Source organism: Mauremys reevesii, linkage group 4, assembly GCF_016161935.1.
Source record: "Mauremys reevesii isolate NIE-2019 linkage group 4, ASM1616193v1, whole genome shotgun sequence".
Lineage (NCBI taxonomy): Eukaryota > Metazoa > Chordata > Testudines > Geoemydidae > Mauremys > Mauremys reevesii.
Window position 1 is genome coordinate 33,616,735 of NC_052626.1, and position 13,282 is coordinate 33,630,016.

The following is a 13,282-nucleotide window of genomic DNA, read 5'->3' on the forward strand; positions in this document are numbered from 1 at the left end:
ATGACTTGTTGACTGTTCTTGATCACCTTCCTCTCCTCCAAGTGTTTCAAAATGCATTCCTTGAGGAACCTGCTCCATGATTTTTCCAGGGACTGAGGTGAGGCTGATCAGTCTCTAGTTCCTCAGATTCTTCTTCTTCCCTTTTTTAAATATGGGCACTATATTTGCCTTTTTCCAATCATCTGGGACCTTCCCCGATCTCCATGAGTTTTCAAAGATAATGGCCAATGGCTCTACAATCACATCAGCCAACTCCCTCAGCACTCTTGGATGCATTAGATCCAGCCCCATGGACTTGTGCATGTCCAGCTTTTCTAAATAGTCCTTAACCTGTTCTTTCACCACTGAGGGCTGCTCACTTCCTCCCCATAATGTGCTGCCCAGTGCAGCAGTCTGGGAGCTGACCTTGTCTGTGAAGGGCAAGGCAAAAAAAGCATTGAGTACTTCAGCTTTTTCCACATCATCTGTCACTAGGTTGCCTCCCCCATTCAGTAACAACCCACACTTTCCCTGACCTTCTTCTTGCTAACATACCTGTAGAAACCCTTCTTGTTACCTTTCACATCCCTTGCTAGCTACAACGCCAACTGTGTTTTGGCCTTCCTGATTACACCTCTGCATGCTTGAGCAATACTTTTATACTCCTCCCTGGTGATCTGTCCAAGTTTCCACTTCTTATAAGCTTCCTTTTTGTGTTTAAGCTCACCAGAGATTTCTCTGTTAAGCCAAGTTGGTCACCTTCCATATTTGCTATTCTTTCTGCACATCGGAATGGTTTGTTCCTGCACCCTTAATAAGGCTTCTTTAAAATACAGCCAGCTCTCCTTGACTCCTTTCCCCCTCATATTAGCCTCTCAGGGGGATTCTGCCCATCAGTTCCCTGAGGGAGTCAAAATTTGCTTTTCTGAAGTTCAGGGTCCATATTCTGCTGCTCTCCTTTCTTCCTTTTGTGAGGATCCTGGACTCTACCATCTCTTTATCTTAGATTGAAAGAGAAATGATTGCAGTCTTGTTAGCTGAAAACAGAGCTAGAGTGCTTTAGTTTGTTGACTGCTACTAATTTCCCCCCCAACTTGAAAAGTTCAACAAGCATTTTGTTGGGATCTCTACAGTCTTTTGAGGATAAAGTATTTGTAGGGGGCTAGTTTTTTGTTGTATTGTGGCTGCCTATAGTGTTATTGATCTGATAACTTGATGCTGCAGAATAATGAAATGTATAGCAAGATCCATATGTTTTCAGCTGGAAAACTGAGAATCAGTTCCCATGGCAGCCTCTCCAGCTGTAATGTCACAATAGGCTGTCAGAGTGTTATGAATCCACTGTTTGCAACAGCTGGATTTTCTCCGCCTCCTAATTGTGAGCAAGAAAAATGCTAACAAGAAGTTGGCTGCCTTCTATTACTAACACTTGATTAATGAATACTATAGCAGAGCATAAAAGAGGCCAAAAATAGACCATAAATTTAGTTACATGTCCCCTAAAGCCTAAACTTAAAGAGTTATTCATTTTGAAAAAAAGTTTCATGACAAAGATGTGTACATATAAATTGAGCTCCATGCACATGAATCCTAATGTCTTTAGGCCAAATTTTTCACATGCATACAGTCCTAACCATTAAAAAAATGCACCTGCCTATAAATAAAGGCCTCTTAAATTCTTAGCCCTCTTTCCCCCAAAAGAAATTCTGATGTGCAGGAGATTTCCTCACCTAGAAAGATAGGCGGAATAGTATATTCTGGAGGGCTGGGAAAATTTTGTGCAACCCCACTGGCCTGAATCTACATCCAAATGTAAATGAGTGCAGAATTCAATCTATCAGTAGGAGTTTTGCACAATGACTGAGGGCAAAATAGATTTTTCTTGCCCAGTGTGCAGCAGCAGTTCTGAAAGGAAATAGAATACTTTTCTATGTCAAAAAGGGATGGAAAATTGTGCAAAAAATATTAGTGTCATTGCATAAAATGGTAATACATCTTTAACTGAAGTGTTTTGTTCAGTTTTGGCCACCATTTCTCAAGAAAGGTGTAATAAAGATTGAAAAAGGCCAAGAAAAGCATGGCAGTGAGTGAAGTGATATTTATGTACAAAGTTAGATGGACAAAATATAGCTTATTGTGACTGGAAAAGAGAAGAAGAGATGGACCTTTTATGAACATATTCTAATTTATGGAGAACAGTTAGAACTGATTTGAATTCTTCCTGTGCCATCAGATGTCACTTAGAGTACAAACAAGAGTCCACCAGCCCTGTCTATCTTGCTGTTTGCAGGAATGGCTAACTATAGCTTAACTTTTTATGAGGGTAGGTTGTTGGCTGATTACTAGTTCTGCAGGTTGGGAGTAGAGCAGATTGCTTTTCATCTGGTCACTATCCTTTTACCTGTCTGGCTTTGCTGGCCCTACCAGGAGTTAAAACTTCTGCAGACATAGCTCTCAGGGTCATTGGAGCACATAAGCCTTCCCACCACATTGAGGTACAGTGCCCAAGGAAGGAGAACCAATCAGTCCCTTCTTTTTAGCCTGTCACATAATAGAAGAATGAGACAACGTTAAATGTAATTAAAGGACAATGTTATATTTATAGTAAATAAAAGGAAGTAATTATTTATGCACTGTATAGTCAACATATATCATACACTGACACTTGTGGTCATTGAGATGAAGGGTGGTTTTATGGCTAAATGATTGGGCTTGAGAAGCAGGGCTGGTGCAACCCATTAGGCAACCTAGGCGGTTGCCTAGGGTGCTAACATTTTGGGGGTGACAACCACGGCGGCCGGACCTTCCACTGCCTCTGTCGGGGGTGGCATTTGAGGGGCGGCATTTCAGGGGCGGGACCTTCCGCCGCCTACAGTGGCAAAAAAGCTGGCGGCGCTCCTATTGAAGACTTGTTTTCTATTCTTGTCTCTGTCACAAGGTCCCTATTATGTTGGGCAAGATGCTCAGCCTTTCTATGCCTCAGTTTCTATTCTTCCTGTGCCATCTGTAAATGGGTATAAATAATATCTACCTGCAAGAGCTGTTGTAAGGCTTAATTCACTAATGTTAGTAAGTGGGTTGAGTGCCTCAGCTGGAAGATGCTAAAGAAAGGGAAAGTATTTTTATTAATGCTTTTCTCTGAGATTTCAGACATCTTTAGCTGGTTGTGCAAAATCACTTGTTTCTGTTGAAAGTATACTCACTGTGGACCAACCAGATATTTTAAAATAGAAAGTCCCTCAATTACTCTGTAGAATCCCTAAGGAATTTATAAATAAGGCAGGCCCTTTTCCTAAGGAATAGCCTTGTTAAACTATTTCACAAAGAGAAAGAAAGAGAAAGTGCTATTGACCAAAAAGTGTAGTCAAATGTTTGATTATACTCATGGTTCGTTCAAAAGTGTTCAAGACCAAGTAATCAAACTTGGCCAAATGTATTGTCTAAAGACAAAGTATTACAATACAAAAAGGAGACATACATACACTCCTTCTGGGAAGCAATTTTTATCTCGAAATGTTCACCTTACACAGGTGTGCTTCAAAGGTACTACCATCCACATTAGTAGGTATGTGCTACTAGATTTAACATATGCACTGTTTTATATATATATGCACATCTCTCTCTCATGTATGTATATATATACACATATACATATACATGCACGAGAGAGAGATGTGCATGCATTTCCTAGTGCTAATAATTTTGATTTAGCTGTTAAACAAGTGTGTCAATCTCTTGGAACTGGAGATTAGCCATGCCTCAGTGTTCTGCTTCATAGTGCAATGAGAAAGTAATTAAGCAAATAAAAAATGTCAGTATCTTTATCAACAAACATAATGTACATGTGTAACTCATGATAATTTACATAGTGCTTTTCAGCCAGAGAACTTACATATTTTACATACAGAAATCACTGCAGCCACTTCAGGGCTCCATACTCCAGTGCTGGAAAAGAGACACAAGCAACATGTAAATTCTAACTGTAAAGTGACTCAGACTTATATATGTAAACAGTGGGCTAAATTCAGCAACATGTGGATTGGGGAAAGTTATATGCACTGCATTTCTCCATTATTTCTCAATCACAGAGAAGTATAATCTGGACATTATTGTACCCAGTTCATACATGCTCTTCAATACTTCTTTAAAAAATCACAGAATACATATAGATCAGAAATTTACTATACCTAATGATATACATTGCACTATGTCTTGTAGCAGGTTGCCGAATTCTATGAAATGCATGTCACCTGCTGGTTTGTGGGAAGGGGCATACCACCTAGCTGTGACAAGCCATAGCCTAACAGCCAGTGTACAGTGTGCTTTTCACTTCACTGACAGCCATGCCATATGTAACACAGTGCTGTGATCCCTTTGCTCATTACAGTTCCCATTCCATTATGTTCTTGCCAACAAAGTGCTTTGAAACAGTTAATAAAATGGAGAACATGATCAACATTGTACTTGTCACAGACGTCAACATTACATTTTGTATTCAGTGTAATTTATTCATTGCTTTGTTTTCTCCAAGTCCACCAGGGAGTATGTAAAATCCACATGAGTTTTCAGTTAGAGCTCTGATTTATTGTACCTAAAAGTTGTACAGAAACCATGGTGGTTATGCATCTTCTATTTGTCTACACATCTTTTCAAGTATAAGAATGCAAGTTATTCCTCACTTATAATATAAGACCTTGCAAGAGGGCTGTGAACTTATAAGGGATACCATTCCTCTGGGATCAGAAGCCTACAGCTGGATGCTTAGCCACCCACTGCACCTGAGCAGAGAGCTGGAACTTAATTAGCTGATCCTTATAGAAGAGAGCAGCAGCAGATGGAGGGGTAAGACTGCAACACCTTCCAGAAAGCTGAGGGGCTGTGCTCCCAATAGACTGCTACTGGAGCCACTGCAAAAAGGAAGTGATCCAGAAACCAAATGGATAGAAGGGAAACTGTGTGAAATGCTTGATTACTGAGTCTCTGAGGTAAGAGCCAGGAATTTTGGGTTGCTGAAGGTATCAGTGTGAGGGAAAAACTTGGGGAAGAAACTACCCAGCATGCTTTGAGATAAGAATCTGTGAGGTCTGATTTGTTAAGAAGGGTTAAAATAACAGCTAACCCAGTCGGCAACTGCTTCCCTGGATTCTTTGGAGAGATTTAAGACAGAATTATCTAGGGAGTGAAGCAGCTCCCTAAGAGCGAAACCTGGCCCAGTAGGAGGGGGATGCAATGCAATAGCTCCCAATGCATCATAGGAGCATACTCACCCTTGGGGTGTCCCCTTACATCTGTATGTAATGTTGCCAGTATCCTCAGCTCCAGTGCCTACTGCACGGCATCTGCCTTTTGCTGGGTCTTCCATGGCTTGGCCCTCCAGCCAAATCAAAGTTCAAACACCTTCCAGGTTATCATGAACAAGTCTAAATGAATCTGAATAATTCTTCTGCCCCCTTGGGTTACCAAAGTCTTCTGTTTCTAGTTACAAATGCTATCTCAGGGCTCCCTCCAAGAGAAGTCTACTCTGTTCCCTCTGGGGTTCTCACCCCAGGAGAATCTTGCCTCTTCTGCAGTCTGCCCCTAGATCTTGCTCCCTTCCCAGGGCCCTCCAAAAGGATCAGTTCTGTCCCTATAGCCTTCCTCAGTCTGCCTTCCCAGGGTTTTCTTATAAGGCCTAGGTCTGCCTCTTCTGGCCACAAGGCAACTAGTTAATTAGGATTCTTTTTCTCTGCCTTGCAGGTGACAGGGGTTAAACCACATCACAGACCTTTTGGGAATAGACTATTTTCTGGCTTGCTTTTACAGTCCTTGGCACACAGTGGGCTACATAAATCATGAATATTATTTTATTATTTCTTAAAAAGTAACTTGTAATTTACACTCATCAGATTGTCTCCAGATTTATCTATTTCAAACAGTAGAATCAGAATAATATAACATTTAATTTTGCTTCAAACATACATCTCCCAAAACCTCATCACCATTTGGAGATCTGGCACTGGATGTGTAGAAGATGTGCAAATCCGGAGAGCCATGTGGATTTAGAATGCCAACCTTTCAAATACTGGAACCATGTATTGCCCTCAGTCTGCATATGGTCCATAGAGCATACATTTTTCTACAACAGAGACTGTAGTAAAGCTCTTCAGGGCAAGGACCTCATGTTTTATATGTTCTGTAAAATACCTACTATTACTTTTGAATGCTGTACAAAGAATTATGATGATTAATGCAAAAGCTGCAGTCATCCCCTTAAATGTTCACTATGATGCTGATGCATCTCCCTGCTATTCAGGAAGAAAGTGCTAATGAAAAACATAGTATGGCTGGGTCAAGGGGAGTGGTGGTTATACAGACTGCTCCCCACATTCTACATTTCATTAAAAAATGAATCATTCAAAAATCTGCATAGTCTATAGGCCCTGTGGGAAAATGGAGAGGGTGATGAGGCTGGAGGGAGGAGTTTCTCTAAGTGGCATGCTCTGTCTCAACATCTGAGTGAAGCTTGCAGTAAAATGTGTGGCAAGGTAATGCTGCGTGAACCAACATTAACCTCTGCTGTAAACACTGCCCCTTACCAAATCAAAGAATGCAACTGGAGCCCAGCAGCTAATGGTGGCATGGTTTTGCTGCTATAGTTAGTGGGAGCATGGAAGGAGAGAAACATGCACTGAGTTCCTGCATGTAGTTGGCTGAGATCTGTGACTATGTGGGTTTGTTACCTGGGCTTCCCTGACACTATGTTGCAGCTCTTGGCCCTGTCTCCTGCCAGTGCCACACCTCTGCTAGTCCTGTGGATCAGGAGGAAAACTCACAAACTCCATGATTCTTACAGAGCCCCAGAGTCTTCCTAATAGTTTGTTCCCAGCTGTGAATTTTTTTTGTGCAGGAGAAGACCATATAGGCCTATAACTTTCAGATATATGCTGTGCAGACCTTTTGGTGGAATTAGGGTCTAATAGTTCAATTCAACTATGTGATTGTCACTGGCTCATCTGAAAAGTGTGTAATTTTATGCATGGTAGGGGTTCTTTGCACCTTAACCACCAAACATGTGATGGGCATGTGTTACAAAATATCTAGATTAGATTTACATGCTTGCTGTATTTGGGAGGAAAGGGGGACTTGTGCCAGAAAGGGCATTTCAACCCAAATTGCATAAACTGAGCATTGAGTGCTACCATCTAAAATCACAAACCTAGAGACATTTTCATAAGACACTACTGACACTGAAAGCTGTAACTTAGTCCCTGATCCCTTCTGTTTCATTACTAGAAAACTATGATGCCCTCACATCACCCAGATTGCAAGAGACTGGACATAAATTATTAATGTAAAGAAATGTCAGACTGGATTATGGCATCCAACTCTTGAGGATGCTGCATTAGCAAGATTCGATGGCTTTTATCTATATCCAGATCATGATGAAGCTCACATTCCTCCATAGTTTGACCATTTGGAACTTGGTTTTACTTTCATTAACACAGGTGTAATTCCAATGACTTCAGTGAAATTACTCCTGATCCTCAGCAGTGTGAGGTCAGAATCAAACCTATAATATTTATACATTAGAAGTATTTGTTATGAACCTGCCAAAAGTGTTTAAATGAGATTGTGATGCTGACAGACCAGCTCAGATCAGAGCAATAGTGTGAATAAAAAAAATGTTCTATACTAATTCACTCGAGTGTTAATTTAGTTCAAAGGAAATGTGAATGATATTGTCGTCACTTCTCTATAACTTGTTGATTGCTATTGGATTACATTATGTATACCCTTTAATTAGATAACCCTAGACCAGTGTGTGTTATTGCTAAGATTTGAAGATGTTTGATGTGTAAACTGCATGAAAACTAATGAAATGTTACTTGTATTGTTGTCACTTATGTATACCTATTATAATGTAATAGTAGGCAATTGCATTATGTATATCATGGAACTATATTACCTGTGAATGCAAAGGAAGTAGAATGCTAACTTCAAGGCAAGGATCATTGTGTTCAACAATGGAAATTCAAAGATTCAATCTGCATTCAATATGATTCAATCAAAGATTCAGTCTGCATCAAGCTTTTGCTATGGTCTCCCACAGTATTCTTGCCAGCAAGTTAAAGAAGTATGGATTGGATGAATGGACTGTAAGGTGGATAGAAAGCTGGCTAAATCATCGGGCTCAATGGATAGTGATCAATGGCTCCATGTCTAGTTGGCAGCCGGTATCAAGTGGAGTGTCCCACGGGTTGGTCCTGGGCCCAGTTTTGTTTAATATCTTCATTAATAATCTGGAGGATGGCGTGGATTGCACCCTCGGCAAGTTTGCAGATGACACTAAACTGGGATGTGTGGTAGATATGCTGGAAGGTAAGGATAGGATACGGAGGGACCTAGACAAATTAAAGAATTGGGCCAAAAGAAATCTGATGAGGTTCAACAAGGACAAGTGCAGAGTCCTGCACTTAGGACGGAAGAATCCCATGCACTGCTACAGACTAGGGACCAAATGGCTGGGCAGCAGTTCTGCAGAAAAGGACCTAGGGGTTACAGTGGAAGAGAAGCTGGCTATGAGTCAACAGTGTGCCCTTGTTGCCAAGAAAGGCTAACGGCGTTTTGGGCTATATAAGTAGGAGCATTGCCAGATCGAGGGACATGATCAATACCCTCTATTTGGCATTGATGAGGCCTCATCTGGAGTACTGTGTCCAGTTTTGGGCCCCACACTACAAGAAGGATGTGGAAAAATTGGAAAGAGTCCAGCGGAGGGCAACAAAAATTATTAGTGGGCTGTAGCACATGACTTATGAGGAGAGGCTGAGGGAACTGGGATTGTTTAGTCTGCAGAAGAGAAGAATGAGGGGGGATTTGATAGCTGCTTTCAACTACCTGAAAGAGGGTTCCAAAGAGGATGGATCTAGATTGTTCTCAGTGGTAGCAGATGACAGAACAAGGAGTAATGATCTCAAGTTGCAGTGGGGGAGATTTAGGTTGGATATTAGGAAAAACTTTTTGACTAGGAGGGTGGTGAAGCACTGGAATGGGTCACCTAGGGAGGTGGTGGAAACTCCTTCCTTATAGGTTTTTAAGGTCAGGCTTGACAAAGCCCTGGCTGAGATGATGTCGTTGTGGATTGGTCCTGCTTTGAACAGGGGGTTGGACTAGATGACCTCCTGAGGTCCCTTCCAATCCTGATATTCTATGATTCTATGATTCATTCCTCACTCACAGCCAATAAAGGAAGGCCCATGTAGGTACAGAATCTGTCAGCTTTCTCTCTGTGTAAAGGAGCTATAAATATGGATTCAAAAAAAGATCCAGCATTTCTGTACTATTTGGACCCTCACAGTGAAGTGGGTATCTCTGTCTTGCATCTGGCGCAAAGTTATTCTGGGTAACCCTGAGAGACTTGTGGAAAACTAGTAGATTACTACATCTCTGCTATTATTTTGGACTTACAAAAGTAGAATCACTTGTTAATGTATTTTACCTGCTTTAGCCTCTCAATAACTTTTATCTTCTTTTTATGAGCTAAGAAATCTTTAGTTAGTTCACTAGAGAAATTGGCTGCCAGCATTGTCTTTGGTGTGAGATTGACCTTATCCATTGACCTGGGGTAAGTGACTGATCTTTTGGGGTTGGGAGTAATCTAATGTGTTGTGATATTTGATATAGAGACCAGTATCACAAAGTATCACAAAGTCCAGTTTGTCTGGGAGGCAAGGTAGGCTGGAGAGCCTAAAGGGACTGTTTGTGGCGCCATGGTAAGACTAACATCATGTTCCAGGAGTGCACATTTGTTACTGGCTTGGTGAAATCTCATGACAGAATATACCACCAGTTTGGGGTGTCTGCCCTGTTTTCTGACAGTCTTACCTGATATTGGCATTCACAGTTGTGAGCTACTTCAGACGGCATGACAGGGATATTAAATGTTGTTAACCTGCACTGATATTGCCCATCTCAACCATGTTGATGAACATGATCTGAAGTCTAGCCCAGGATCAGTGCATTGTTCTAAATACCCATAAACACTATGCAATATTTTGTATTAGGAGAACAGAAATATACTTGGGGCCACATTCTCTAGCCTCTTAGGCTCCCTTTTCCCTGGTCATCTGGGGAAGGTGGAGCTATATGCCACTCCTTACAGAGGCTATGCCTAAAGGTACAATCTATGTATTTCTCTAGAACAGTAACTTTACAGAAGGACATTCTCACTTTGTTGATCTTGAATATTTTTGACATATGTCTAGCATTTATTTTGTAGACATGATGATAGATCTGGCAGATATTTTTCTTTTATGATCCACATGGTATCAAGGCTTATTTTTAATTATATGGGTGGTCCTGAGAATTGAAAAACAAAGACAAAGAAAGCAGTACTGTAAGAGACTGTGGTGTGATTGCTCCTAATCCAGGCTAGAAATTGCTTCCTTCTGCTAAATAGAGTGATATTCACTCAGAATACAGGATGCATGGTTATTTTGTGAAAGATTCAATGAAGAATGCAATAGGCAAAAGATTAAAAATTAATCTTACATCTGTTTGTTGCACAATGAAAATACATGCAAACCTCTGAGCATTATACTGGGAAATGAAGAATTGTTTCTTTAAACAGTAATTTAGAGAGGAAGAAAGTTTACACGTTTGCTATTGCTGAGCAATTGTTTCATAGGGAAAAAATAATGGAAGCAGCTCTGACTTTTTAGTTCCTCCCATCAACATCCTCATTTCAGAAGTGCAAGAATACTTGCTGAGAACTATGAACCCCCCACTGAGGTCAATAGTTCTGTGCATAAAGAGATGGCAGGATTAGTCTTTAGAAATACACCAAAAACATCTGTGGCATCCAAAGTTTCTTTGTTTTTAACTGATGATCAATGTGTGGAATTTCACAGATGTTTTCTGGAAATCTGAATTATCTTCCATAACTGATTATCTGCACATGCTTGGATCCTTATCACTAACTGGAGTGGCCTATATTGCTAATATGGTTACTTCAGTGTGCATCATATTGGTGCTTTGGTTCCCCATACCTGAGTGTCTTGTGACAGAGTAGATTAGCTAAATTAGAGAATATCACCCACAGCAAATTTCTTTTGTTCGCTAATTGACAATTCACCTACAACAGAAAATACTATAGCTATACAATAAAATGTTGGTATTCTTAGGTTATAAGAAACTTTATTTTTAATGTCTACCTTTGTTTTACTATAAACTGAGTGTGTTTATTAAAGAGAGACTTTTTCACTTTCCCCAAGAAATAGGGAAAAAAATAAATCAAACAAACAACATGCAGAGATATACTGAGACCTTTTAAATGCAATCTGTCAATTTTTAGTCTTTGCTTCTCTCATTAAGAAGCACCAGACTAGAGGAATTTTTTTTCCTCCAAGATCTGGATACGCTAAAGGCTTACACACTTCATAGTTTGTGTGGGCTGGGCTCACAGCACACACCAGGGGCTCCTTGTGCTCTCCATTCCTACACAGACTTCCTCTGTGCCACCTTGCCATCCACATCTCTTTCAGGGATTCCTTGCAACCCCCTTCCTTCCCCTCATGCTAAGGGTTCTGTTTATCCTGTGGTAATAATTGGAGCCTAAAAGGCCTATCTCACTTGTGAGCTGTTGTATTGATATCAAGGGACAAAAGAGTTAAAGGTGTTTAAACTTTCACAGTCCAATATTAAATCAGATACAAAGGTTCAGTGTTTTTTACAGAGACCCTGGTTCCTTGGCAAACAGCCAGAAGCTTTCATTCTTAAGTTGGAAGTTTATTGATCAAATACAAGAAATCAAAACAAGCACTTACGCTGAAACTGAAATTGAGTAATTATGCAAAGCAAACTTAATTAAAACCTATTAAAGTTTCTCGCCTTTAGGAGGCAAAATATCAGTCTTTTATTTTCATGAACAACCTTTCTTTGATGAGAAGGAAAAGGTTAACTTTACTCTCAGTTCTGATATGTGAGATGTATTCACTTCTGTTTTTAACAGGCACAAGGTGGAGGAGAGACAGGACAGAACAGGTTGGGAGAAATATGGCTTTGGTGGTGACCTTGGAACACTGGACAGCAGGTCAGTCACAGCCTGTTGCTTGGACCCAGGCTCATGTTCCAATCAGAGATATTGTTTGGTTGGGTCCTTTCTCCTCAGACAGAGTAGAGCTGAATGGGCTGTTTCATCTTGCCGTGGTAATGTGAAAAGCTGAGGGAGTGAGAGATAGGATAGGAGTTAAAAATAGTGTGGCAGAAAGTTACACAAAAAGGAAGGGACACAGACCCAGATCTTATTGCAGTACTGCCAATTAGGTATCCCCACAGATGGGCTGAGGCCTGAATGTCATGATGATATGATGACTTTCAGACTCACAGGTGAAAACAAAGTTCCTTGACCAAGAACAAGGCCTGCTGGCCTTCCTCTTGGGAAGAAAATTCTTCAGATACACAAATGAAGACACTTGGCTGGCACCATCACTTCAGTGGAGACTCCAGCTGTGGACATGTATGATCCTGCTTTGTTTCTGCTTTCCATCTGATCTGCTCCTAAGTACAACTGTACTACAGGATAGGTATGTTCTCAACACAGTCCTTGAGTTACATCAGCAAAACCCTTTTGTCTAGATTAATGCATTCTTCACATGTAACAGTCTGAGTTGGACTTTTGTTATCTTTTTTTCCATCAAAATTTGGTACAGGTGAATAAATCATTTTACAAACTTCCATACACTTTCCCACAGTTAGGCTCACAGCTGAATTAGGCCTTCTAGGCCCCAATTATCACAATGTTCCCTCCTTCTTCTCCATGCCAGGGACACTATGTGTCCCTCATTACCTCCTCTGCTATATGCCAGGTGTTTTGTCCCCGATGCCTCCCTCCTCCCATACCACAATAGTCCATTTCCCCCCCTTGCCTATGCCAGGGGTTCTCTGTGTCCTCCATTCCTCCTTTCCCCTTACTATGGTCTTCCATTCTTGCCCCCATTTTCCCTTGCTTCCCCTGCTAGGGATTACCCTTGTGACTAATCCCATTTTAGCCTACCCATGTCTAGAGGGTCACACACTTCACTGTGTCTCTAGGTTGAGCTCACTGCATACACAGTGGTTCCTTGCATCCCTCCATTTCCACCCCACATCCCTCCCATTCCCTTCCATCCCCCTTTATTTCAGGTATATGTGTAAATACACAAATAGTTAAGTTTGTAGAACTTGTAATTTGTTAAATGATTTCTATCTCTCTGGGAGATAAATCATCCTCGGTGTCAACACTTTAAACTCCATTGGGATGATGGGCAGAGTTGAGATGAGGGTG

The 13,282-nt window shown here is 40.9% G+C and overlaps 1 protein-coding gene across 6 annotated transcripts in view; it reads left to right on the top strand.

Moving 5' to 3' along the window:
• The first annotated feature begins 4,727 nt into the window (after positions 1-4,727).
• KCNK10 (potassium two pore domain channel subfamily K member 10) overlaps positions 4,728-13,282 on the top strand; it is a 120,773-nt gene continuing 112,218 nt past the window's right edge. For 2 of the 6 annotated variants that reach the window (XR_005598363.1, XR_005598364.1), the window contains exons 1-2: positions 4,770-4,964; positions 11,969-12,049. The gene's annotated coding sequence lies outside the window, so the exon portion shown is untranslated. Of the gene's footprint in view, positions 4,965-7,251; positions 7,516-11,968; positions 12,050-12,337; positions 12,531-13,282 lie in introns of those variants that run through there. The other 4 variants (XR_005598366.1, XM_039538354.1, XR_005598365.1 and 1 more) reach the window with 4 other exon arrangements.